This window comes from Leiobunum rupestre (genome assembly GCF_980474605.1).
Source record: "Leiobunum rupestre chromosome 9 unlocalized genomic scaffold, qqLeiRupe1.1.hap1 SUPER_9_unloc_1, whole genome shotgun sequence".
Lineage (NCBI taxonomy): Eukaryota > Metazoa > Arthropoda > Arachnida > Opiliones > Sclerosomatidae > Leiobunum > Leiobunum rupestre.
In genome coordinates, this window is record NW_028324280.1 from 234,602 (window position 1) to 260,955 (window position 26,354).

A 26,354-nucleotide genomic window follows, 5' to 3' on the forward strand; every position below is an offset into this window, starting at 1 on the left:
TTTCTAGAATTTTTCTTATTTGCCATCATACATTTATTACAAAAATCATTTAAAATAAGAAAAAAGGCGCGGAAAGCAAAGCCGGAAATATGTGAAGCCTAGGCTAGCAACTACGCTACTAATAAAAATTGACTGCTCTCAATTTCTTACGGGTTTGCCAGATAAATATATTTCTCTAAGACGAAAAACCGGCCAAACCTTCACCTCCTCCGAACTCCAAAGGGGGAAAGCACACCACACCAATTTTATAGATTCGTAAACGCGCCTTCCCAATCGACCGCCATCACCTTACAGTCTACGGGGAGGGTGATGAAAAAACTGGTTTGGGGGGGGGGGGGGGGGGGGGGATGAAATTTCTGCGGTAAAGGGCTTGCTCGTTGGTTGTCTGTACGATAATATCGGCGCCCAGTAAACGTTTCTAAAAAGAGTGTATAGAACGTTCTATTGGAGCCGCATGCAGCCGGTGGCCCTCGGCGATCACCAACCTACCAGGACCTGGCTAGTCGCGGCTTGTCCACCGCTATCAATTACACTCTAGCGGCAACGGCCATATCACGCTGAATACACCGGTTCTCGTCTGATCACCGAAGTTAAGCAGCGTCGAGCGCGGTCAGTACTTGGGAGGGAGACCACCTGGGAACACCGCGTGCCGTTGGCTACTCATTTATTTTCGCGGGATGGGATTTGCGTCTTTTAACAGGAAAATACCTTCATCCTATCATTTTGACGCTGCTTTTTTATGCAATTAAAAGTTCGCCCAGACGATAATATTATTTCGGTCAACTCTTGGCCTTTTTTTAACAACTGGCAGCATCTTTCCGTGAATAAAATACATGTTAGTATCAAAATTGAACAAAATAAAATGGCGAGAAAATTGGTTTTCATTTTATTCTACTTAAGGCTTGTACTTAAAATAGTACTAACTTACTTACTTACTTACTTACTTACTTACTTACTTACTTACTAACTAACTAACTAACTAACTAACTAACTAACTAACTAACTAACTAACTAACTAATTAACTAACTAACTAACTAACTAACTAATTAACTAACTAACTAACTAACTAACTAACTAACTAACTAACGTTTATCTCTAAACAAAAACATTTCCGCGGTAAAATCCACTCTGAAATGGCCTTTTCTGGTTTTGGAATGAAGTCCAAAGTTAAAATTTTATTAACAAATTCTAATTGTGAAATATATTTTTTGTTCTAAATTTTAATCTTAAATGTAATTTAAATAGTTGAATCTAAAAAAGGACTTTTGGAAAATGTTTTATAGAAGGTTTTATCATGGGACAGCCGCATGGATTAGGGGAGTAACCCAAAAATACAAAATATCAAAACAAACCACGAAATTAAATAATAAAACGGAGACAGAGATATATTTTTTAAACAAAATAATATAGCTAACTTTTATCTATTAATTGTTTTAGGTGATGTAGTTTATGTAAAATATAAAAATGAACCTTGGCACAATATAAATTTAATGTCATGTTTTATTGATACTTAGAAAAAGTAACAAACATTTCAAAAGTCAGATCTTTGAGATCATTATTAAAAAAATATAACATTTTAAATCCGAACTCCTCTATAAATATTAAAATTATAAATTCCTAATCTACTTTAACAAAAGATATATCATATTAAGTTTAATACTATTAATGTTAGGAATAATCATGACTTTGAGATAAATAGAACAAAAATGTTTAATTCCAAATATAGTTAATTATAGAGCAATATATAATAAATGATTTTGTACTTACCAAAAATAAGCCTTGCCACTTTATATCTTGGTAATGTAGCTGCCGCGGGCGGCGGGCCCCCGGCGGCGACTCACTGTCCACGGAAGACGGGAAGAGAGAAAAAATGGAGAGGGGCTTATTTCGTGTTTTCTCTTTACGCGGAACATCTTGGCTGGAACCCAATGACCTAAAAATGAGGGGCGCGCTGTCTCCCACCATACCGAAACCCGCGAATTTACGTTATGAAAACCGGTTCCTTCAGCCAACCACTTAGAACATGCACGATTTACGAACCTTGGGTTACGAATAAAACCACAGGAATAACACAGAACAACCTCTTTTCGCGCCTTTATTTTACCCCTCTTACTTGCCTCCCGCTCGTCGGCCATTGCCTCTGCCCTAAACGGGGAGTCTAGCATCCACTCCTTGGGTATCCATAATGGAGGAGAGGACTGAAAGGGGGAAAACCAAGCATGGACGCGCCCAGGAAAATACCAAGGAGGATAGGAAGGGAGGCGAAGTAGGAGGGATGAACGCGGCAGCATCCTTGTAAGAAGCTTAGCGGCGGGAAAATTTCGGAAAAATGGCGGCTAGACGTAGCGTAGCTGCCGCAATCTTGCCGCCATTCATCCCTCCTACTTCGCCTCCCTTCCTATCCTCCGTGAAAATACCGCGAAAAAGAGTGTATAACTAGGTAAAAGAAAATTCAAAAACTGGAATCTTTCCGATTCTTCATTATTAACTATTCGACAATAAGGATTTTACCACTTATGACGTCAGAGGGGCAATATATTATAATAAAGAAATATATATAAAGACAGCCAAATAACATTTCCCGGAAATACTGTGTTGCGCAGTGCGCCATTATAAGAGCGTTTGATTTTTGATTTCAAGAGAGAAGTGGGCCGATCCCGGATTTACTGCAATACCAGGCCGACCCGTGGCGGAGGTGGAGCAAGCTCCGACCACTCCGCCGCCGTCCAAAAATAAGTTTAATATCTTGGGCCCCGATGGGACCCGTATCAGATATTAAGCTGATAAGAACAGATACTACACTTTGATCTTAGCCAAAAGGCCGAGAAGCGATAACCCGCTAGGAGCCGTCACTGTTTAACAAAGTAAAAAGAGAGAATTCGAGCATTTCAAATATTTCATAATTACGTCACCGAATGTTGGTCCTGGTGGGAGATGACAACGTTTGTAGCCATCGCGCGAACAAAGGAGAAGACGATATCTTGAATCCGTGAAATAGAGGTACACCGCCAGGCCCGGACTGGCACTTTTGGGGTCATCGGCTAGAGACAGTAGAGTGGGCCACTTTACCGGGCCGTATGGAAAAAAAATCTAAATGGTGGTTTATAGGACCATAAATAACGTATTAAGTGTACTAGATTCTACGTGAAACGTCAAACGCGTTTAAATGACCATTTAGGAAAAATTTATTATAAGCGAATAGAGCGTTCTATAAAAGTGGACCATAACCGGTCACTTTTCATACAGACTATAGAGCTGGTTCAGCAGGACTAACAACTTTTGTTATTCTTTGGTTTAAGAGAATTCGGCTTATGTCCTGTCTTTATATGAATATTTTAGAGACGTACCTTTTAGGAGTTGTAGGAGGCACCCTAGGTGTTGAAGTATGTTTGGGGTTAAGGATATTTTCATGATCTAAGTTTCATCTTAAACACGTGGATTTGGGACTAGTATTTTCTAGAATTTTTCTTATTTGCCATCATACATTTATTACAAAAATCATTTAAAATAAGAAAAAAGGCGCGGAAAGCAAAGCCGGAAATATGTGAAGCCTAGGCTAGCAACTACGCTACTAATAAAAATTGACTGCTCTCAATTTCTTACGGGTTTGCCAGATAAATATATTTCTCTAAGACGAAAAACCGGCCAAACCTTCACCTCCTCCGAACTCCAAAGGGGGAAAGCACACCACACCAATTTTATAGATTCGTAAACGCGCCTTCCCAATCGACCGCCATCACCTTACAGTCTACGGGGAGGGTGATGAAAAAACTGGTTTGGGGGGGCTGCGGTAAAGGGCTTGCTCGTTGGTTGTCTGTACGATAATATCGGCGCCCAGTAAACGTTTCTAAAAAGAGTGTATAGAACGTTCTATTGGAGCCGCATGCAGCCGGTGGCCCTCGGCGATCACCAACCTACCAGGACCTGGCTAGTCGCGGCTTGTCCACCGCTATCAATTACACTCTAGCGGCAACGGCCATATCACGCTGAATACACCGGTTCTCGTCTGATCACCGAAGTTAAGCAGCGTCGAGCGCGGTCAGTACTTGGGAGGGAGACCACCTGGGAACACCGCGTGCCGTTGGCTACTCATTTATTTTCGCGGGATGGGATTTGCGTCTTTTAACAGGAAAATACCTTCATCCTATCATTTTGACGCTGCTTTTTTATGCAATTAAAAGTTCGCCCAGACGATAATATTATTTCGGTCAACTCTTGGCCTTTTTTTAACAACTGGCAGCATCTTTCCGTGAATAAAATACATGTTAGTATCAAAATTGAACAAAATAAAATGGCGAGAAAATTGGTTTTCATTTTATTCTACTTAAGGCTTGTACTTAAAATAGTACTAACTTACTTACTTACTTACTTACTTACTTACTTACTTACTTACTAACTAACTAACTAACTAACTAACTAACTAACTAACTAACTAACTAACTAATTAACTAACTAACTAACTAACTAACTAATTAACTAACTAACTAACTAACTAACTAACTAACTAACTAACGTTTATCTCTAAACAAAAACATTTCCGCGGTAAAATCCACTCTGAAATGGCCTTTTCTGGTTTTGGAATGAAGTCCAAAGTTAAAATTTTATTAACAAATTCTAATTGTGAAATATATTTTTTGTTCTAAATTTTAATCTTAAATGTAATTTAAATAGTTGAATCTAAAAAAGGACTTTTGGAAAATGTTTTATAGAAGGTTTTATCATGGGACAGCCGCATGGATTAGGGGAGTAACCCAAAAATACAAAATATCAAAACAAACCACGAAATTAAATAATAAAACGGAGACAGAGATATATTTTTTAAACAAAATAATATAGCTAACTTTTATCTATTAATTGTTTTAGGTGATGTAGTTTATGTAAAATATAAAAATGAACCTTGGCACAATATAAATTTAATGTCATGTTTTATTGATACTTAGAAAAAGTAACAAACATTTCAAAAGTCAGATCTTTGAGATCATTATTAAAAAAATATAACATTTTAAATCCGAACTCCTCTATAAATATTAAAATTATAAATTCCTAATCTACTTTAACAAAAGATATATCATATTAAGTTTAATACTATTAATGTTAGGAATAATCATGACTTTGAGATAAATAGAACAAAAATGTTTAATTCCAAATATAGTTAATTATAGAGCAATATATAATAAATGATTTTGTACTTACCAAAAATAAGCCTTGCCACTTTATATCTTGGTAATGTAGCTGCCGCGGGCGGCGGGCCCCCGGCGGCGACTCACTGTCCACGGAAGACGGGAAGAGAAAAAATGGAGAGGGGCTTATTTCGTGTTTTCTCTTTACGCGGAACATCTTGGCTGGAACCCAATGACCTAAAAATGAGGGGCGCGCTGTCTCTACCCACCATACCGAAACCCGCGAATTTACGTTATGAAAACCGGTTCCTTCAGCCAACCACTTAGAACATGCACGATTTACGAACCTTGGGTTACGAATAAAACCACAGGAATAACACAGAACAACCTCTTTTCGCGCCTTTATTTTACCCCTCTTACTTGCCTCCCGCTCGTCGGCCATTGCCTCTGCCCTAAACGGGGAGTCTAGCATCCACTCCTTGGGTATCCATAATGGAGGAGAGGACTGAAAGGGGGAAAACCAAGCATGGACGCGCCCAGGAAAATACCAAGGAGGATAGGAAGGGAGGCGAAGTAGGAGGGATGAACGCGGCAGCATCCTTGTAAGAAGCTTAGCGGCGGGAAAATTTCGGAAAAATGGCGGCTAGACGTAGCGTAGCTGCCGCAATCTTGCCGCCATTCATCCCTCCTACTTCGCCTCCCTTCCTATCCTCCGTGAAAATACCGCGAAAAAGAGTGTATAACTAGGTAAAAGAAAATTCAAAAACTGGAATCTTTCCGATTCTTCATTATTAACTATTCGACAATAAGGATTTTACCACTTATGACGTCAGAGGGGCAATATATTATAATAAAGAAATATATATAAAGACAGCCAAATAACATTTCCCGGAAATACTGTGTTGCGCAGTGCGCCATTATAAGAGCGTTTGATTTTTGATTTCAAGAGAGAAGTGGGCCGATCCCGGATTTACTGCAATACCAGGCCGACCCGTGGCGGAGGTGGAGCAAGCTCCGACCACTCCGCCGCCGTCCAAAAATAAGTTTAATATCTTGGGCCCCGATGGGACCCGTATCAGATATTAAGCTGATAAGAACAGATACTACACTTTGATCTTAGCCAAAAGGCCGAGAAGCGATAACCCGCTAGGAGCCGTCACTGTTTAACAAAGTAAAAAGAGAGAATTCGAGCATTTCAAATATTTCATAATTACGTCACCGAATGTTGGTCCTGGTGGGAGATGACAACGTTTGTAGCCATCGCGCGAACAAAGGAGAAGACGATATCTTGAATCCGTGAAATAGAGGTACACCGCCAGGCCCGGACTGGCACTTTTGGGGTCATCGGCTAGAGACAGTAGAGTGGGCCACTTTACCGGGCCGTATGGAAAAAAAATCTAAATGGTGGTTTATAGGACCATAAATAACGTATTAAGTGTACTAGATTCTACGTGAAACGTCAAACGCGTTTAAATGACCATTTAGGAAAAATTTATTATAAGCGAATAGAGCGTTCTATAAAAGTGGACCATAACCGGTCACTTTTCATACAGACTATAGAGCTGGTTCAGCAGGACTAACAACTTTTGTTATTCTTTGGTTTAAGAGAATTCGGCTTATGTCCTGTCTTTATATGAATATTTTAGAGACGTACCTTTTAGGAGTTGTAGGAGGCACCCTAGGTGTTGAAGTATGTTTGGGGTTAAGGATATTTTCATGATCTAAGTTTCATCTTAAACACGTGGATTTGGGACTAGTATTTTCTAGAATTTTTCTTATTTGCCATCATACATTTATTACAAAAATCATTTAAAATAAGAAAAAAGGCGCGGAAAGCAAAGCCGGAAATATGTGAAGCCTAGGCTAGCAACTACGCTACTAATAAAAATTGACTGCTCTCAATTTCTTACGGGTTTGCCAGATAAATATATTTCTCTAAGACGAAAAACCGGCCAAACCTTCACCTCCTCCGAACTCCAAAGGGGGAAAGCACACCACACCAATTTTATAGATTCGTAAACGCGCCTTCCCAATCGACCGCCATCACCTTACAGTCTACGGGGAGGGTGATGAAAAAACTGGTTTGGGGGGGGGGGGGGGGATGAAATTTCTGCGGTAAAGGGCTTGCTCGTTGGTTGTCTGTACGATAATATCGGCGCCCAGTAAACGTTTCTAAAAAGAGTGTATAGAACGTTCTATTGGAGCCGCATGCAGCCGGTGGCCCTCGGCGATCACCAACCTACCAGGACCTGGCTAGTCGCGGCTTGTCCACCGCTATCAATTACACTCTAGCGGCAACGGCCATATCACGCTGAATACACCGGTTCTCGTCTGATCACCGAAGTTAAGCAGCGTCGAGCGCGGTCAGTACTTGGGAGGGAGACCACCTGGGAACACCGCGTGCCGTTGGCTACTCATTTATTTTCGCGGGATGGGATTTGCGTCTTTTAACAGGAAAATACCTTCATCCTATCATTTTGACGCTGCTTTTTTATGCAATTAAAAGTTCGCCCAGACGATAATATTATTTCGGTCAACTCTTGGCCTTTTTTTAACAACTGGCAGCATCTTTCCGTGAATAAAATACATGTTAGTATCAAAATTGAACAAAATAAAATGGCGAGAAAATTGGTTTTCATTTTATTCTACTTAAGGCTTGTACTTAAAATAGTACTAACTTACTTACTTACTTACTTACTTACTTACTTACTTACTTACTAACTAACTAACTAACTAACTAACTAACTAACTAACTAACTAACTAACTAATTAACTAACTAACTAACTAACTAACTAATTAACTAACTAACTAACTAACTAACTAACTAACTAACTAACGTTTATCTCTAAACAAAAACATTTCCGCGGTAAAATCCACTCTGAAATGGCCTTTTCTGGTTTTGGAATGAAGTCCAAAGTTAAAATTTTATTAACAAATTCTAATTGTGAAATATATTTTTTGTTCTAAATTTTAATCTTAAATGTAATTTAAATAGTTGAATCTAAAAAAGGACTTTTGGAAAATGTTTTATAGAAGGTTTTATCATGGGACAGCCGCATGGATTAGGGGAGTAACCCAAAAATACAAAATATCAAAACAAACCACGAAATTAAATAATAAAACGGAGACAGAGATATATTTTTTAAACAAAATAATATAGCTAACTTTTATCTATTAATTGTTTTAGGTGATGTAGTTTATGTAAAATATAAAAATGAACCTTGGCACAATATAAATTTAATGTCATGTTTTATTGATACTTAGAAAAAGTAACAAACATTTCAAAAGTCAGATCTTTGAGATCATTATTAAAAAAATATAACATTTTAAATCCGAACTCCTCTATAAATATTAAAATTATAAATTCCTAATCTACTTTAACAAAAGATATATCATATTAAGTTTAATACTATTAATGTTAGGAATAATCATGACTTTGAGATAAATAGAACAAAAATGTTTAATTCCAAATATAGTTAATTATAGAGCAATATATAATAAATGATTTTGTACTTACCAAAAATAAGCCTTGCCACTTTATATCTTGGTAATGTAGCTGCCGCGGGCGGCGGGCCCCCGGCGGCGACTCACTGTCCACGGAAGACGGGAAGAGAGAAAAAATGGAGAGGGGCTTATTTCGTGTTTTCTCTTTACGCGGAACATCTTGGCTGGAACCCAATGACCTAAAAATGAGGGGCGCGCTGTCTCTACCCACCATACCGAAACCCGCGAATTTACGTTATGAAAACCGGTTCCTTCAGCCAACCACTTAGAACATGCACGATTTACGAACCTTGGGTTACGAATAAAACCACAGGAATAACACAGAACAACCTCTTTTCGCGCCTTTATTTTACCCCTCTTACTTGCCTCCCGCTCGTCGGCCATTGCCTCTGCCCTAAACGGGGAGTCTAGCATCCACTCCTTGGGTATCCATAATGGAGGAGAGGACTGAAAGGGGGAAAACCAAGCATGGACGCGCCCAGGAAAATACCAAGGAGGATAGGAAGGGAGGCGAAGTAGGAGGGATGAACGCGGCAGCATCCTTGTAAGAAGCTTAGCGGCGGGAAAATTTCGGAAAAATGGCGGCTAGACGTAGCGTAGCTGCCGCAATCTTGCCGCCATTCATCCCTCCTACTTCGCCTCCCTTCCTATCCTCCGTGAAAATACCGCGAAAAAGAGTGTATAACTAGGTAAAAGAAAATTCAAAAACTGGAATCTTTCCGATTCTTCATTATTAACTATTCGACAATAAGGATTTTACCACTTATGACGTCAGAGGGGCAATATATTATAATAAAGAAATATATATAAAGACAGCCAAATAACATTTCCCGGAAATACTGTGTTGCGCAGTGCGCCATTATAAGAGCGTTTGATTTTTGATTTCAAGAGAGAAGTGGGCCGATCCCGGATTTACTGCAATACCAGGCCGACCCGTGGCGGAGGTGGAGCAAGCTCCGACCACTCCGCCGCCGTCCAAAAATAAGTTTAATATCTTGGGCCCCGATGGGACCCGTATCAGATATTAAGCTGATAAGAACAGATACTACACTTTGATCTTAGCCAAAAGGCCGAGAAGCGATAACCCGCTAGGAGCCGTCACTGTTTAACAAAGTAAAAAGAGAGAATTCGAGCATTTCAAATATTTCATAATTACGTCACCGAATGTTGGTCCTGGTGGGAGATGACAACGTTTGTAGCCATCGCGCGAACAAAGGAGAAGACGATATCTTGAATCCGTGAAATAGAGGTACACCGCCAGGCCCGGACTGGCACTTTTGGGGTCATCGGCTAGAGACAGTAGAGTGGGCCACTTTACCGGGCCGTATGGAAAAAAAATCTAAATGGTGGTTTATAGGACCATAAATAACGTATTAAGTGTACTAGATTCTACGTGAAACGTCAAACGCGTTTAAATGACCATTTAGGAAAAATTTATTATAAGCGAATAGAGCGTTCTATAAAAGTGGACCATAACCGGTCACTTTTCATACAGACTATAGAGCTGGTTCAGCAGGACTAACAACTTTTGTTATTCTTTGGTTTAAGAGAATTCGGCTTATGTCCTGTCTTTATATGAATATTTTAGAGACGTACCTTTTAGGAGTTGTAGGAGGCACCCTAGGTGTTGAAGTATGTTTGGGGTTAAGGATATTTTCATGATCTAAGTTTCATCTTAAACACGTGGATTTGGGACTAGTATTTTCTAGAATTTTTCTTATTTGCCATCATACATTTATTACAAAAATCATTTAAAATAAGAAAAAAGGCGCGGAAAGCAAAGCCGGAAATATGTGAAGCCTAGGCTAGCAACTACGCTACTAATAAAAATTGACTGCTCTCAATTTCTTACGGGTTTGCCAGATAAATATATTTCTCTAAGACGAAAAACCGGCCAAACCTTCACCTCCTCCGAACTCCAAAGGGGGAAAGCACACCACACCAATTTTATAGATTCGTAAACGCGCCTTCCCAATCGACCGCCATCACCTTACAGTCTACGGGGAGGGTGATGAAAAAACTGGTTTGGGGGGGGGGGGGGGATGAAATTTCTGCGGTAAAGGGCTTGCTCGTTGGTTGTCTGTACGATAATATCGGCGCCCAGTAAACGTTTCTAAAAAGAGTGTATAGAACGTTCTATTGGAGCCGCATGCAGCCGGTGGCCCTCGGCGATCACCAACCTACCAGGACCTGGCTAGTCGCGGCTTGTCCACCGCTATCAATTACACTCTAGCGGCAACGGCCATATCACGCTGAATACACCGGTTCTCGTCTGATCACCGAAGTTAAGCAGCGTCGAGCGCGGTCAGTACTTGGGAGGGAGACCACCTGGGAACACCGCGTGCCGTTGGCTACTCATTTATTTTCGCGGGATGGGATTTGCGTCTTTTAACAGGAAAATACCTTCATCCTATCATTTTGACGCTGCTTTTTTATGCAATTAAAAGTTCGCCCAGACGATAATATTATTTCGGTCAACTCTTGGCCTTTTTTTAACAACTGGCAGCATCTTTCCGTGAATAAAATACATGTTAGTATCAAAATTGAACAAAATAAAATGGCGAGAAAATTGGTTTTCATTTTATTCTACTTAAGGCTTGTACTTAAAATAGTACTAACTTACTTACTTACTTACTTACTTACTTACTTACTTACTTACTAACTAACTAACTAACTAACTAACTAACTAACTAACTAACTAACTAACTAATTAACTAACTAACTAACTAACTAACTAATTAACTAACTAACTAACTAACTAACTAACTAACTAACTAACGTTTATCTCTAAACAAAAACATTTCCGCGGTAAAATCCACTCTGAAATGGCCTTTTCTGGTTTTGGAATGAAGTCCAAAGTTAAAATTTTATTAACAAATTCTAATTGTGAAATATATTTTTTGTTCTAAATTTTAATCTTAAATGTAATTTAAATAGTTGAATCTAAAAAAGGACTTTTGGAAAATGTTTTATAGAAGGTTTTATCATGGGACAGCCGCATGGATTAGGGGAGTAACCCAAAAATACAAAATATCAAAACAAACCACGAAATTAAATAATAAAACGGAGACAGAGATATATTTTTTAAACAAAATAATATAGCTAACTTTTATCTATTAATTGTTTTAGGTGATGTAGTTTATGTAAAATATAAAAATGAACCTTGGCACAATATAAATTTAATGTCATGTTTTATTGATACTTAGAAAAAGTAACAAACATTTCAAAAGTCAGATCTTTGAGATCATTATTAAAAAAATATAACATTTTAAATCCGAACTCCTCTATAAATATTAAAATTATAAATTCCTAATCTACTTTAACAAAAGATATATCATATTAAGTTTAATACTATTAATGTTAGGAATAATCATGACTTTGAGATAAATAGAACAAAAATGTTTAATTCCAAATATAGTTAATTATAGAGCAATATATAATAAATGATTTTGTACTTACCAAAAATAAGCCTTGCCACTTTATATCTTGGTAATGTAGCTGCCGCGGGCGGCGGGCCCCCGGCGGCGACTCACTGTCCACGGAAGACGGGAAGAGAGAAAAAATGGAGAGGGGCTTATTTCGTGTTTTCTCTTTACGCGGAACATCTTGGCTGGAACCCAATGACCTAAAAATGAGGGGCGCGCTGTCTCTACCCACCATACCGAAACCCGCGAATTTACGTTATGAAAACCGGTTCCTTCAGCCAACCACTTAGAACATGCACGATTTACGAACCTTGGGTTACGAATAAAACCACAGGAATAACACAGAACAACCTCTTTTCGCGCCTTTATTTTACCCCTCTTACTTGCCTCCCGCTCGTCGGCCATTGCCTCTGCCCTAAACGGGGAGTCTAGCATCCACTCCTTGGGTATCCATAATGGAGGAGAGGACTGAAAGGGGGAAAACCAAGCATGGACGCGCCCAGGAAAATACCAAGGAGGATAGGAAGGGAGGCGAAGTAGGAGGGATGAACGCGGCAGCATCCTTGTAAGAAGCTTAGCGGCGGGAAAATTTCGGAAAAATGGCGGCTAGACGTAGCGTAGCTGCCGCAATCTTGCCGCCATTCATCCCTCCTACTTCGCCTCCCTTCCTATCCTCCGTGAAAATACCGCGAAAAAGAGTGTATAACTAGGTAAAAGAAAATTCAAAAACTGGAATCTTTCCGATTCTTCATTATTAACTATTCGACAATAAGGATTTTACCACTTATGACGTCAGAGGGGCAATATATTATAATAAAGAAATATATATAAAGACAGCCAAATAACATTTCCCGGAAATACTGTGTTGCGCAGTGCGCCATTATAAGAGCGTTTGATTTTTGATTTCAAGAGAGAAGTGGGCCGATCCCGGATTTACTGCAATACCAGGCCGACCCGTGGCGGAGGTGGAGCAAGCTCCGACCACTCCGCCGCCGTCCAAAAATAAGTTTAATATCTTGGGCCCCGATGGGACCCGTATCAGATATTAAGCTGATAAGAACAGATACTACACTTTGATCTTAGCCAAAAGGCCGAGAAGCGATAACCCGCTAGGAGCCGTCACTGTTTAACAAAGTAAAAAGAGAGAATTCGAGCATTTCAAATATTTCATAATTACGTCACCGAATGTTGGTCCTGGTGGGAGATGACAACGTTTGTAGCCATCGCGCGAACAAAGGAGAAGACGATATCTTGAATCCGTGAAATAGAGGTACACCGCCAGGCCCGGACTGGCACTTTTGGGGTCATCGGCTAGAGACAGTAGAGTGGGCCACTTTACCGGGCCGTATGGAAAAAAAATCTAAATGGTGGTTTATAGGACCATAAATAACGTATTAAGTGTACTAGATTCTACGTGAAACGTCAAACGCGTTTAAATGACCATTTAGGAAAAATTTATTATAAGCGAATAGAGCGTTCTATAAAAGTGGACCATAACCGGTCACTTTTCATACAGACTATAGAGCTGGTTCAGCAGGACTAACAACTTTTGTTATTCTTTGGTTTAAGAGAATTCGGCTTATGTCCTGTCTTTATATGAATATTTTAGAGACGTACCTTTTAGGAGTTGTAGGAGGCACCCTAGGTGTTGAAGTATGTTTGGGGTTAAGGATATTTTCATGATCTAAGTTTCATCTTAAACACGTGGATTTGGGACTAGTATTTTCTAGAATTTTTCTTATTTGCCATCATACATTTATTACAAAAATCATTTAAAATAAGAAAAAAGGCGCGGAAAGCAAAGCCGGAAATATGTGAAGCCTAGGCTAGCAACTACGCTACTAATAAAAATTGACTGCTCTCAATTTCTTACGGGTTTGCCAGATAAATATATTTCTCTAAGACGAAAAACCGGCCAAACCTTCACCTCCTCCGAACTCCAAAGGGGGAAAGCACACCACACCAATTTTATAGATTCGTAAACGCGCCTTCCCAATCGACCGCCATCACCTTACAGTCTACGGGGAGGGTGATGAAAAAACTGGTTTGGGGGGGGGGGGGGGGATGAAATTTCTGCGGTAAAGGGCTTGCTCGTTGGTTGTCTGTACGATAATATCGGCGCCCAGTAAACGTTTCTAAAAAGAGTGTATAGAACGTTCTATTGGAGCCGCATGCAGCCGGTGGCCCTCGGCGATCACCAACCTACCAGGACCTGGCTAGTCGCGGCTTGTCCACCGCTATCAATTACACTCTAGCGGCAACGGCCATATCACGCTGAATACACCGGTTCTCGTCTGATCACCGAAGTTAAGCAGCGTCGAGCGCGGTCAGTACTTGGGAGGGAGACCACCTGGGAACACCGCGTGCCGTTGGCTACTCATTTATTTTCGCGGGATGGGATTTGCGTCTTTTAACAGGAAAATACCTTCATCCTATCATTTTGACGCTGCTTTTTTATGCAATTAAAAGTTCGCCCAGACGATAATATTATTTCGGTCAACTCTTGGCCTTTTTTTAACAACTGGCAGCATCTTTCCGTGAATAAAATACATGTTAGTATCAAAATTGAACAAAATAAAATGGCGAGAAAATTGGTTTTCATTTTATTCTACTTAAGGCTTGTACTTAAAATAGTACTAACTTACTTACTTACTTACTTACTTACTTACTTACTTACTTACTAACTAACTAACTAACTAACTAACTAACTAACTAACTAACTAACTAACTAATTAACTAACTAACTAACTAACTAATTAACTAACTAACTAACTAACTAACTAACTAACTAACTAACGTTTATCTCTAAACAAAAACATTTCCGCGGTAAAATCCACTCTGAAATGGCCTTTTCTGGTTTTGGAATGAAGTCCAAAGTTAAAATTTTATTAACAAATTCTAATTGTGAAATATATTTTTTGTTCTAAATTTTAATCTTAAATGTAATTTAAATAGTTGAATCTAAAAAAGGACTTTTGGAAAATGTTTTATAGAAGGTTTTATCATGGGACAGCCGCATGGATTAGGGGAGTAACCCAAAAATACAAAATATCAAAACAAACCACGAAATTAAATAATAAAACGGAGACAGAGATATATTTTTTAAACAAAATAATATAGCTAACTTTTATCTATTAATTGTTTTAGGTGATGTAGTTTATGTAAAATATAAAAATGAACCTTGGCACAATATAAATTTAATGTCATGTTTTATTGATACTTAGAAAAAGTAACAAACATTTCAAAAGTCAGATCTTTGAGATCATTATTAAAAAAATATAACATTTTAAATCCGAACTCCTCTATAAATATTAAAATTATAAATTCCTAATCTACTTTAACAAAAGATATATCATATTAAGTTTAATACTATTAATGTTAGGAATAATCATGACTTTGAGATAAATAGAACAAAAATGTTTAATTCCAAATATAGTTAATTATAGAGCAATATATAATAAATGATTTTGTACTTACCAAAAATAAGCCTTGCCACTTTATATCTTGGTAATGTAGCTGCCGCGGGCGGCGGGCCCCCGGCGGCGACTCACTGTCCACGGAAGACGGGAAGAGAGAAAAAATGGAGAGGGGCTTATTTCGTGTTTTCTCTTTACGCGGAACATCTTGGCTGGAACCCAATGACCTAAAAATGAGGGGCGCGCTGTCTCTACCCACCATACCGAAACCCGCGAATTTACGTTATGAAAACCGGTTCCTTCAGCCAACCACTTAGAACATGCACGATTTACGAACCTTGGGTTACGAATAAAACCACAGGAATAACACAGAACAACCTCTTTTCGCGCCTTTATTTTACCCCTCTTACTTGCCTCCCGCTCGTCGGCCATTGCCTCTGCCCTAAACGGGGAGTCTAGCATCCACTCCTTGGGTATCCATAATGGAGGAGAGGACTGAAAGGGGGAAAACCAAGCATGGACGCGCCCAGGAAAATACCAAGGAGGATAGGAAGGGAGGCGAAGTAGGAGGGATGAACGCGGCAGCATCCTTGTAAGAAGCTTAGCGGCGGGAAAATTTCGGAAAAATGGCGGCTAGACGTAGCGTAGCTGCCGCAATCTTGCCGCCATTCATCCCTCCTACTTCGCCTCCCTTCCTATCCTCCGTGAAAATACCGCGAAAAAGAGTGTATAACTAGGTAAAAGAAAATTCAAAAACTGGAATCTTTCCGATTCTTCATTATTAACTATTCGACAATAAGGATTTTACCACTTATGACGTCAGAGGGGCAATATATTATAATAAAGAAATATATATAAAGACAGCCAAATAACATTTCCCGGAAATACTGTGTTGCGCAGTGCGCCATTATAAGAGCGTTTGATTTTTGATTTCAAGAGAGAAGTGGGCCGATCCCGGATTTACTGCAATACCAGGCCGACCCGTGGCGGAGGTGGAGCAAGCTCCGACCACTCCGCCGCCGTCCAAAAATAAGTTTAATATCTTGGGCCCCGATGGGACCCGTATCAGATATTAAGCTGATAAGAACAGATACTACACTTTGATCTTAGCCAAAAGGCCGAGAAGCGATAACCCGCTAGGAGCCGTCACTGTTTAACAAAGTAAAAAGAGAGAATTCGAGCATTTCAAATATTTCATAATTACGTCACCGAATGTTGGTCCTGGTGGGAGATGACAACGTTTGTAGCCATCGCGCGAACAAAGGAGAAGACGATATCTTGAATCCGTGAAATAGAGGTACACCGCCAGGCCCGGACTGGCACTTTTGGGGTCATCGGCTAGAGACAGTAGAGTGGGCCACTTTACCGGGCCGTATGGAAAAAAAATCTAAATGGTGGTTTATAGGACCATAAATAACGTATTAAGTGTACTAGATTCTACGTGAAACGTCAAACGCGTTTAAATGACCATTTAGGAAAAATTTATTATAAGCGAATAGAGCGTTCTATAAAAGTGGACCATAACCGGTCACTTTTCATACAGACTATAGAGCTGGTTCAGCAGGACTAACAACTTTTGTTATTCTTTGGTTTAAGAGAATTCGGCTTATGTCCTGTCTTTATATGAATATTTTAGAGACGTACCTTTTAGGAGTTGTAGGAGGCACCCTAGGTGTTGAAGTATGTTTGGGGTTAAGGATATTTTCATGATCTAAGTTTCATCTTAAACACGTGGATTTGGGACTAGTATTTTCTAGAATTTTTCTTATTTGCCATCATACATTTATTACAAAAATCATTTAAAATAAGAAAAAAGGCGCGGAAAGCAAAGCCGGAAATATGTGAAGCCTAGGCTAGCAACTACGCTACTAATAAAAATTGACTGCTCTCAATTTCTTACGGGTTTGCCAGATAAATATATTTCTCTAAGACGAAAAACCGGCCAAACCTTCACCTCCTCCGAACTCCAAAGGGGGAAAGCACACCACACCAATTTTATAGATTCGTAAACGCGCCTTCCCAATCGACCGCCATCACCTTACAGTCTACGGGGAGGGTGATGAAAAAACTGGTTTGGGGGGGGGGGGGGGGGATGAAATTTCTGCGGTAAAGGGCTTGCTCGTTGGTTGTCTGTACGTTAATATCGGCGCCCAGTAAACGTTTCTAAAAAGAGTGTATAGAACGTTCTATTGGAGCCGCATGCAGCCGGTGGCCCTCGGCGATCACCAACCTACCAGGACCTGGCTAGTCGCGGCTTGTCCACCGCTATCAATTACACTCTAGCGGCAACGGCCATATCACGCTGAATACACCGGTTCTCGTCTGATCACCGAAGTTAAGCAGCGTCGAGCGCGGTCAGTACTTGGGAGGGAGACCACCTGGGAACACCGCGTGCCGTTGGCTACTCATTTATTTTCGCGGGATGGGATTTGCGTCTTTTAACAGGAAAATACCTTCATCCTATCATTTTGACGCTGCTTTTTTATGCAATTAAAAGTTCGCCCAGACGATAATATTATTTCGGTCAACTCTTGGCCTTTTTTTAACAACTGGCAGCATCTTTCCGTGAATAAAATACATGTTAGTATCAAAATTGAACAAAATAAAATGGCGAGAAAATTGGTTTTCATTTTATTCTACTTAAGGCTTGTACTTAAAATAGTACTAACTTACTTACTTACTTACTTACTTACTTACTTACTTACTTACTAACTAACTAACTAACTAACTAACTAACTAACTAACTAACTAACTAACTAACTAATTAACTAACTAACTAACTAACTAACTAATTAACTAACTAACTAACTAACTAACTAACTAACTAACTAACTAACGTTTATCTCTAAACAAAAACATTTCCGCGGTAAAATCCACTCTGAAATGGCCTTTTCTGGTTTTGGAATGAAGTCCAAAGTTAAAATTTTATTAACAAATTCTAATTGTGAAATATATTTTTTGTTCTAAATTTTAATCTTAAATGTAATTTAAATAGTTGAATCTAAAAAAGGACTTTTGGAAAATGTTTTATAGAAGGTTTTATCATGGGACAGCCGCATGGATTAGGGGAGTAACCCAAAAATACAAAATATCAAAACAAACCACGAAATTAAATAATAAAACGGAGACAGAGATATATTTTTTAAACAAAATAATATAGCTAACTTTTATCTATTAATTGTTTTAGGTGATGTAGTTTATGTAAAATATAAAAATGAACCTTGGCACAATATAAATTTAATGTCATGTTTTATTGATACTTAGAAAAAGTAACAAACATTTCAAAAGTCAGATCTTTGAGATCATTATTAAAAAAATATAACATTTTAAATCCGAACTCCTCTATAAATATTAAAATTATAAATTCCTAATCTACTTTAACAAAAGATATATCATATTAAGTTTAATACTATTAATGTTAGGAATAATCATGACTTTGAGATAAATAGAACAAAAATGTTTAATTCCAAATATAGTTAATTATAGAGCAATATATAATAAATGATTTTGTACTTACCAAAAATAAGCCTTGCCACTTTATATCTTGGTAATGTAGCTGCCGCGGGCGGCGGGCCCCCGGCGGCGACTCACTGTCCACGGAAGACGGGAAGAGAGAAAAAATGGAGAGGGGCTTATTTCGTGTTTTCTCTTTACGCGGAACATCTTGGCTGGAACCCAATGACCTAAAAATGAGGGGCGCGCTGTCTCTACCCACCATACCGAAACCCGCGAATTTACGTTATGAAAACCGGTTCCTTCAGCCAACCACTTAGAACATGCACGATTTACGAACCTTGGGTTACGAATAAAACCACAGGAATAACACAGAACAACCTCTTTTCGCGCCTTTATTTTACCCCTCTTACTTGCCTCCCGCTCGTCGGCCATTGCCTCTGCCCTAAACGGGGAGTCTAGCATCCACTCCTTGGGTATCCATAATGGAGGAGAGGACTGAAAGGGGGAAAACCAAGCATGGACGCGCCCAGGAAAATACCAAGGAGGATAGGAAGGGAGGCGAAGTAGGAGGGATGAACGCGGCAGCATCCTTGTAAGAAGCTTAGCGGCGGGAAAATTTCGGAAAAATGGCGGCTAGACGTAGCGTAGCTGCCGCAATCTTGCCGCCATTCATCCCTCCTACTTCGCCTCCCTTCCTATCCTCCGTGAAAATACCGCGAAAAAGAGTGTATAACTAGGTAAAAGAAAATTCAAAAACTGGAATCTTTCCGATTCTTCATTATTAACTATTCGACAATAAGGATTTTACCACTTATGACGTCAGAGGGGCAATATATTATAATAAAGAAATATATATAAAGACAGCCAAATAACATTTCCCGGAAATACTGTGTTGCGCAGTGCGCCATTATAAGAGCGTTTGATTTTTGATTTCAAGAGAGAAGTGGGCCGATCCCGGATTTACTGCAATACCAGGCCGACCCGTGGCGGAGGTGGAGCAAGCTCCGACCACTCCGCCGCCGTCCAAAAATAAGTTTAATATCTTGGGCCCCGATGGGACCCGTATCAGATATTAAGCTGATAAGAACAGATACTACACTTTGATCTTAGCCAAAAGGCCGAGAAGCGATAACCCGCTAGGAGCCGTCACTGTTTAACAAAGTAAAAAGAGAGAATTCGAGCATTTCAAATATTTCATAATTACGTCACCGAATGTTGGTCCTGGTGGGAGATGACAACGTTTGTAGCCATCGCGCGAACAAAGGAGAAGACGATATCTTGAATCCGTGAAATAGAGGTACACCGCCAGGCCCGGACTGGCACTTTTGGGGTCATCGGCTAGAGACAGTAGAGTGGGCCACTTTACCGGGCCGTATGGAAAAAAAATCTAAATGGTGGTTTATAGGACCATAAATAACGTATTAAGTGTACTAGATTCTACGTGAAACGTCAAACGCGTTTAAATGACCATTTAGGAAAAATTTATTATAAGCGAATAGAGCGTTCTATAAAAGTGGACCATAACCGGTCACTTTTCATACAGACTATAGAGCTGGTTCAGCAGGACTAACAACTTTTGTTATTCTTTGGTTTAAGAGAATTCGGCTTATGTCCTGTCTTTATATGAATATTTTAGAGACGTACCTTTTAGGAGTTGTAGGAGGCACCCTAGGTGTTGAAGTATGTTTGGGGTTAAGGATATTTTCATGATCTAAGTTTCATCTTAAACACGTGGATTTGGGACTAGTATTTTCTAGAATTTTTCTTATTTGCCATCATACATTTATTACAAAAATCATTTAAAATAAGAAAAAAGGCGCGGAAAGCAAAGCCGGAAATATGTGAAGCCTAGGCTAGCAACTACGCTACTAATAAAAATTGACTGCTCTCAATTTCTTACGGGTTTGCCAGATAAATATATTTCTCTAAGACGAAAAACCGGCCAAACCTTCACCTCCTCCGAACTCCAAAGGGGGAAAGCACACCACACCAATTTTATAGATTCGTAAACGCGCCTTCCCAATCGACCGCCATCACCTTACAGTCTACGGGGAGGGTGATGAAAAAACTGGTTTGGGGGGGGGGGGGGGGATGAAATTTCTGCGGTAAAGGGCTTGCTCGTTGGTTGTCTGTACGTTAATATCGGCGCCCAGTAAACGTTTCTAAAAAGAGTGTATAGAACGTTCTATTGGAGCCGCATGCAGCCGGTGGCCCTCGGCGATCACCAACCTACCAGGACCTGGCTAGTCGCGGCTTGTCCACCGCTATCAATTACACTCTAGCGGCAACGGCCATATCACGCTGAATACACCGGTTCTCGTCTGATCACCGAAGTTAAGCAGCGTCGAGCGCGGTCAGTACTTGGGAGGGAGACCACCTGGGAACACCGCGTGCCGTTGGCTACTCATTTATTTTCGCGGGATGGGATTTGCGTCTTTTAACAGGAAAATACCTTCATCCTATCATTTTGACGCTGCTTTTTTATGCAATTAAAAGTTCGCCCAGACGATAATATTATTTCGGTCAACTCTTGGCCTTTTTTTAACAACTGGCAGCATCTTTCCGTGAATAAAATACATGTTAGTATCAAAATTGAACAAAATAAAATGGCGAGAAAATTGGTTTTCATTTTATTCTACTTAAGGCTTGTACTTAAAATAGTACTAACTTACTTACTTACTTACTTACTTACTTACTTACTTACTTACTAACTAACTAACTAACTAACTAACTAACTAACTAACTAACTAACTAACTAACTAATTAACTAACTAACTAACTAACTAACTAATTAACTAACTAACTAACTAACTAACTAACTAACTAACTAACTAACGTTTATCTCTAAACAAAAACATTTCCGCGGTAAAATCCACTCTGAAATGGCCTTTTCTGGTTTTGGAATGAAGTCCAAAGTTAAAATTTTATTAACAAATTCTAATTGTGAAATATATTTTTTGTTCTAAATTTTAATCTTAAATGTAATTTAAATAGTTGAATCTAAAAAAGGACTTTTGGAAAATGTTTTATAGAAGGTTTTATCATGGGACAGCCGCATGGATTAGGGGAGTAACCCAAAAATACAAAATATCAAAACAAACCACGAAATTAAATAATAAAACGGAGACAGAGATATATTTTTTAAACAAAATAATATAGCTAACTTTTATCTATTAATTGTTTTAGGTGATGTAGTTTATGTAAAATATAAAAATGAACCTTGGCACAATATAAATTTAATGTCATGTTTTATTGATACTTAGAAAAAGTAACAAACATTTCAAAAGTCAGATCTTTGAGATCATTATTAAAAAAATATAACATTTTAAATCCGAACTCCTCTATAAATATTAAAATTATAAATTCCTAATCTACTTTAACAAAAGATATATCATATTAAGTTTAATACTATTAATGTTAGGAATAATCATGACTTTGAGATAAATAGAACAAAAATGTTTAATTCCAAATATAGTTAATTATAGAGCAATATATAATAAATGATTTTGTACTTACCAAAAATAAGCCTTGCCACTTTATATCTTGGTAATGTAGCTGCCGCGGGCGGCGGGCCCCCGGCGGCGACTCACTGTCCACGGAAGACGGGAAGAGAGAAAAAATGGAGAGGGGCTTATTTCGTGTTTTCTCTTTACGCGGAACATCTTGGCTGGAACCCAATGACCTAAAAATGAGGGGCGCGCTGTCTCTACCCACCATACCGAAACCCGCGAATTTACGTTATGAAAACCGGTTCCTTCAGCCAACCACTTAGAACATGCACGATTTACGAACCTTGGGTTACGAATAAAACCACAGGAATAACACAGAACAACCTCTTTTCGCGCCTTTATTTTACCCCTCTTACTTGCCTCCCGCTCGTCGGCCATTGCCTCTGCCCTAAACGGGGAGTCTAGCATCCACTCCTTGGGTATCCATAATGGAGGAGAGGACTGAAAGGGGGAAAACCAAGCATGGACGCGCCCAGGAAAATACCAAGGAGGATAGGAAGGGAGGCGAAGTAGGAGGGATGAACGCGGCAGCATCCTTGTAAGAAGCTTAGCGGCGGGAAAATTTCGGAAAAATGGCGGCTAGACGTAGCGTAGCTGCCGCAATCTTGCCGCCATTCATCCCTCCTACTTCGCCTCCCTTCCTATCCTCCGTGAAAATACCGCGAAAAAGAGTGTATAACTAGGTAAAAGAAAATTCAAAAACTGGAATCTTTCCGATTCTTCATTATTAACTATTCGACAATAAGGATTTTACCACTTATGACGTCAGAGGGGCAATATATTATAATAAAGAAATATATATAAAGACAGCCAAATAACATTTCCCGGAAATACTGTGTTGCGCAGTGCGCCATTATAAGAGCGTTTGATTTTTGATTTCAAGAGAGAAGTGGGCCGATCCCGGATTTACTGCAATACCAGGCCGACCCGTGGCGGAGGTGGAGCAAGCTCCGACCACTCCGCCGCCGTCCAAAAATAAGTTTAATATCTTGGGCCCCGATGGGACCCGTATCAGATATTAAGCTGATAAGAACAGATACTACACTTTGATCTTAGCCAAAAGGCCGAGAAGCGATAACCCGCTAGGAGCCGTCACTGTTTAACAAAGTAAAAAGAGAGAATTCGAGCATTTCAAATATTTCATAATTACGTCACCGAATGTTGGTCCTGGTGGGAGATGACAACGTTTGTAGCCATCGCGCGAACAAAGGAGAAGACGATATCTTGAATCCGTGAAATAGAGGTACACCGCCAGGCCCGGACTGGCACTTTTGGGGTCATCGGCTAGAGACAGTAGAGTGGGCCACTTTACCGGGCCGTATGGAAAAAAAATCTAAATGGTGGTTTATAGGACCATAAATAACGTATTAAGTGTACTAGATTCTACGTGAAACGTCAAACGCGTTTAAATGACCATTTAGGAAAAATTTATTATAAGCGAATAGAGCGTTCTATAAAAGTGGACCATAACCGGTCACTTTTCATACAGACTATAGAGCTGGTTCAGCAGGACTAACAACTTTTGTTATTCTTTGGTTTAAGAGAATTCGGCTTATGTCCTGTCTTTATATGAATATTTTAGAGACGTACCTTTTAGGAGTTGTAGGAGGCACCCTAGGTGTTGAAGTATGTTTGGGGTTAAGGATATTTTCATGATCTAAGTTTCATCTTAAACACGTGGATTTGGGACTAGTATTTTCTAGAATTTTTCTTATTTGCCATCATACATTTATTACAAAAATCATTTAAAATAAGAAAAAAGGCGCGGAAAGCAAAGCCGGAAATATGTGAAGCCTAGGCTAGCAACTACGCTACTAATAAAAATTGACTGCTCTCAATTTCTTACGGGTTTGCCAGATAAATATATTTCTCTAAGACGAAAAACCGGCCAAACCTTCACCTCCTCCGAACTCCAAAGGGGGAAAGCACACCACACCAATTTTATAGATTCGTAAACGCGCCTTCCCAATCGACCGCCATCACCTTACAGTCTACGGGGAGGGTGATGAAAAAACTGGTTTGGGGGGGGGGGGGGGATGAAATTTCTGCGGTAAAGGGCTTGCTCGTTGGTTGTCTGTACGTTAATATCGGCGCCCAGTAAACGTTTCTAAAAAGAGTGTATAGAACGTTCTATTGGAGCCGCATGCAGCCGGTGGCCCTCGGCGATCACCAACCTACCAGGACCTGGCTAGTCGCGGCTTGTCCACCGCTATCAATTACACTCTAGCGGCAACGGCCATATCACGCTGAATACACCGGTTCTCGTCTGATCACCGAAGTTAAGCAGCGTCGAGCGCGGTCAGTACTTGGGAGGGAGACCACCTGGGAACACCGCGTGCCGTTGGCTACTCATTTATTTTCGCGGGATGGGATTTGCGTCTTTTAACAGGAAAATACCTTCATCCTATCATTTTGACGCTGCTTTTTTATGCAATTAAAAGTTCGCCCAGACGATAATATTATTTCGGTCAACTCTTGGCCTTTTTTTAACAACTGGCAGCATCTTTCCGTGAATAAAATACATGTTAGTATCAAAATTGAACAAAATAAAATGGCGAGAAAATTGGTTTTCATTTTATTCTACTTAAGGCTTGTACTTAAAATAGTACTAACTTACTTACTTACTTACTTACTTACTTACTTACTTACTTACTAACTAACTAACTAACTAACTAACTAACTAACTAACTAACTAACTAACTAACTAATTAACTAACTAACTAACTAACTAACTAATTAACTAACTAACTAACTAACTAACTAACTAACTAACTAACGTTTATCTCTAAACAAAAACATTTCCGCGGTAAAATCCACTCTGAAATGGCCTTTTCTGGTTTTGGAATGAAGTCCAAAGTTAAAATTTTATTAACAAATTCTAATTGTGAAATATATTTTTTGTTCTAAATTTTAATCTTAAATGTAATTTAAATAGTTGAATCTAAAAAAGGACTTTTGGAAAATGTTTTATAGAAGGTTTTATCATGGGACAGCCGCATGGATTAGGGGAGTAACCCAAAAATACAAAATATCAAAACAAACCACGAAATTAAATAATAAAACGGAGACAGAGATATATTTTTTAAACAAAATAATATAGCTAACTTTTATCTATTAATTGTTTTAGGTGATGTAGTTTATGTAAAATATAAAAATGAACCTTGGCACAATATAAATTTAATGTCATGTTTTATTGATACTTAGAAAAAGTAACAAACATTTCAAAAGTCAGATCTTTGAGATCATTATTAAAAAAATATAACATTTTAAATCCGAACTCCTCTATAAATATTAAAATTATAAATTCCTAATCTACTTTAACAAAAGATATATCATATTAAGTTTAATACTATTAATGTTAGGAATAATCATGACTTTGAGATAAATAGAACAAAAATGTTTAATTCCAAATATAGTTAATTATAGAGCAATATATAATAAATGATTTTGTACTTACCAAAAATAAGCCTTGCCACTTTATATCTTGGTAATGTAGCTGCCGCGGGCGGCGGGCCCCCGGCGGCGACTCACTGTCCACGGAAGACGGGAAGAGAGAAAAAATGGAGAGGGGCTTATTTCGTGTTTTCTCTTTACGCGGAACATCTTGGCTGGAACCCAATGACCTAAAAATGAGGGGCGCGCTGTCTCTACCCACCATACCGAAACCCGCGAATTTACGTTATGAAAACCGGTTCCTTCAGCCAACCACTTAGAACATGCACGATTTACGAACCTTGGGTTACGAATAAAACCACAGGAATAACACAGAACAACCTCTTTTCGCGCCTTTATTTTACCCCTCTTACTTGCCTCCCGCTCGTCGGCCATTGCCTCTGCCCTAAACGGGGAGTCTAGCATCCACTCCTTGGGTATCCATAATGGAGGAGAGGACTGAAAGGGGGAAAACCAAGCATGGACGCGC

General features: G+C 39.3%; 15 non-coding genes across 15 annotated transcripts; 8 read left to right on the forward strand and 7 right to left on the reverse strand.

Moving 5' to 3' along the window:
* The first annotated feature begins 539 nt into the window (after positions 1-539).
* LOC149920928 (5S ribosomal RNA) lies at positions 540-658 on the forward strand. Its single transcript, XR_016477533.1, has one exon. It is a non-coding gene; the product is annotated as a 5S ribosomal RNA (ribosomal RNA).
* A 1,984-nt stretch (positions 659-2,642) lies between these two features.
* LOC149920929 (U2 spliceosomal RNA) lies at positions 2,643-2,834 on the reverse strand. Its single transcript, XR_016477623.1, has one exon. It is a non-coding gene; the product is annotated as a U2 spliceosomal RNA (small nuclear RNA).
* Positions 2,835-3,969: 1,135 nt separating this feature from the next.
* Positions 3,970-4,088, forward strand: LOC149920930 (5S ribosomal RNA). Its single transcript, XR_016477534.1, has one exon. It is a non-coding gene; the product is annotated as a 5S ribosomal RNA (ribosomal RNA).
* Positions 4,089-6,069: 1,981 nt separating this feature from the next.
* Positions 6,070-6,261, reverse strand: LOC149920931 (U2 spliceosomal RNA). Its single transcript, XR_016477624.1, has one exon. It is a non-coding gene; the product is annotated as a U2 spliceosomal RNA (small nuclear RNA).
* Positions 6,262-7,414: 1,153 nt separating this feature from the next.
* Positions 7,415-7,533, forward strand: LOC149920932 (5S ribosomal RNA). The gene has a single exon (XR_016477535.1). It is a non-coding gene; the product is annotated as a 5S ribosomal RNA (ribosomal RNA).
* Positions 7,534-9,516: 1,983 nt separating this feature from the next.
* LOC149920933 (U2 spliceosomal RNA) lies at positions 9,517-9,708 on the reverse strand. Its single transcript, XR_016477625.1, has one exon. It is a non-coding gene; the product is annotated as a U2 spliceosomal RNA (small nuclear RNA).
* Positions 9,709-10,860: 1,152 nt separating this feature from the next.
* On the forward strand, positions 10,861-10,979 carry LOC149920934 (5S ribosomal RNA). Its single transcript, XR_016477536.1, has one exon. It is a non-coding gene; the product is annotated as a 5S ribosomal RNA (ribosomal RNA).
* Positions 10,980-12,962: 1,983 nt separating this feature from the next.
* On the reverse strand, positions 12,963-13,154 carry LOC149920935 (U2 spliceosomal RNA). Its single transcript, XR_016477626.1, has one exon. It is a non-coding gene; the product is annotated as a U2 spliceosomal RNA (small nuclear RNA).
* A 1,153-nt stretch (positions 13,155-14,307) lies between these two features.
* LOC149920936 (5S ribosomal RNA) lies at positions 14,308-14,426 on the forward strand. The gene has a single exon (XR_016477537.1). It is a non-coding gene; the product is annotated as a 5S ribosomal RNA (ribosomal RNA).
* Positions 14,427-16,405: 1,979 nt separating this feature from the next.
* On the reverse strand, positions 16,406-16,597 carry LOC149920937 (U2 spliceosomal RNA). The gene has a single exon (XR_016477627.1). It is a non-coding gene; the product is annotated as a U2 spliceosomal RNA (small nuclear RNA).
* Positions 16,598-17,751: 1,154 nt separating this feature from the next.
* On the forward strand, positions 17,752-17,870 carry LOC149920938 (5S ribosomal RNA). The gene has a single exon (XR_016477538.1). It is a non-coding gene; the product is annotated as a 5S ribosomal RNA (ribosomal RNA).
* Positions 17,871-19,861: 1,991 nt separating this feature from the next.
* Positions 19,862-20,053, reverse strand: LOC149920939 (U2 spliceosomal RNA). The gene has a single exon (XR_016477629.1). It is a non-coding gene; the product is annotated as a U2 spliceosomal RNA (small nuclear RNA).
* Positions 20,054-21,206: 1,153 nt separating this feature from the next.
* Positions 21,207-21,325, forward strand: LOC149920940 (5S ribosomal RNA). Its single transcript, XR_016477539.1, has one exon. It is a non-coding gene; the product is annotated as a 5S ribosomal RNA (ribosomal RNA).
* Positions 21,326-23,316: 1,991 nt separating this feature from the next.
* Positions 23,317-23,508, reverse strand: LOC149920941 (U2 spliceosomal RNA). Its single transcript, XR_016477630.1, has one exon. It is a non-coding gene; the product is annotated as a U2 spliceosomal RNA (small nuclear RNA).
* A 1,152-nt stretch (positions 23,509-24,660) lies between these two features.
* LOC149920942 (5S ribosomal RNA) lies at positions 24,661-24,779 on the forward strand. The gene has a single exon (XR_016477540.1). It is a non-coding gene; the product is annotated as a 5S ribosomal RNA (ribosomal RNA).
* The last annotated feature ends 1,575 nt before the right edge of the window (positions 24,780-26,354 follow it).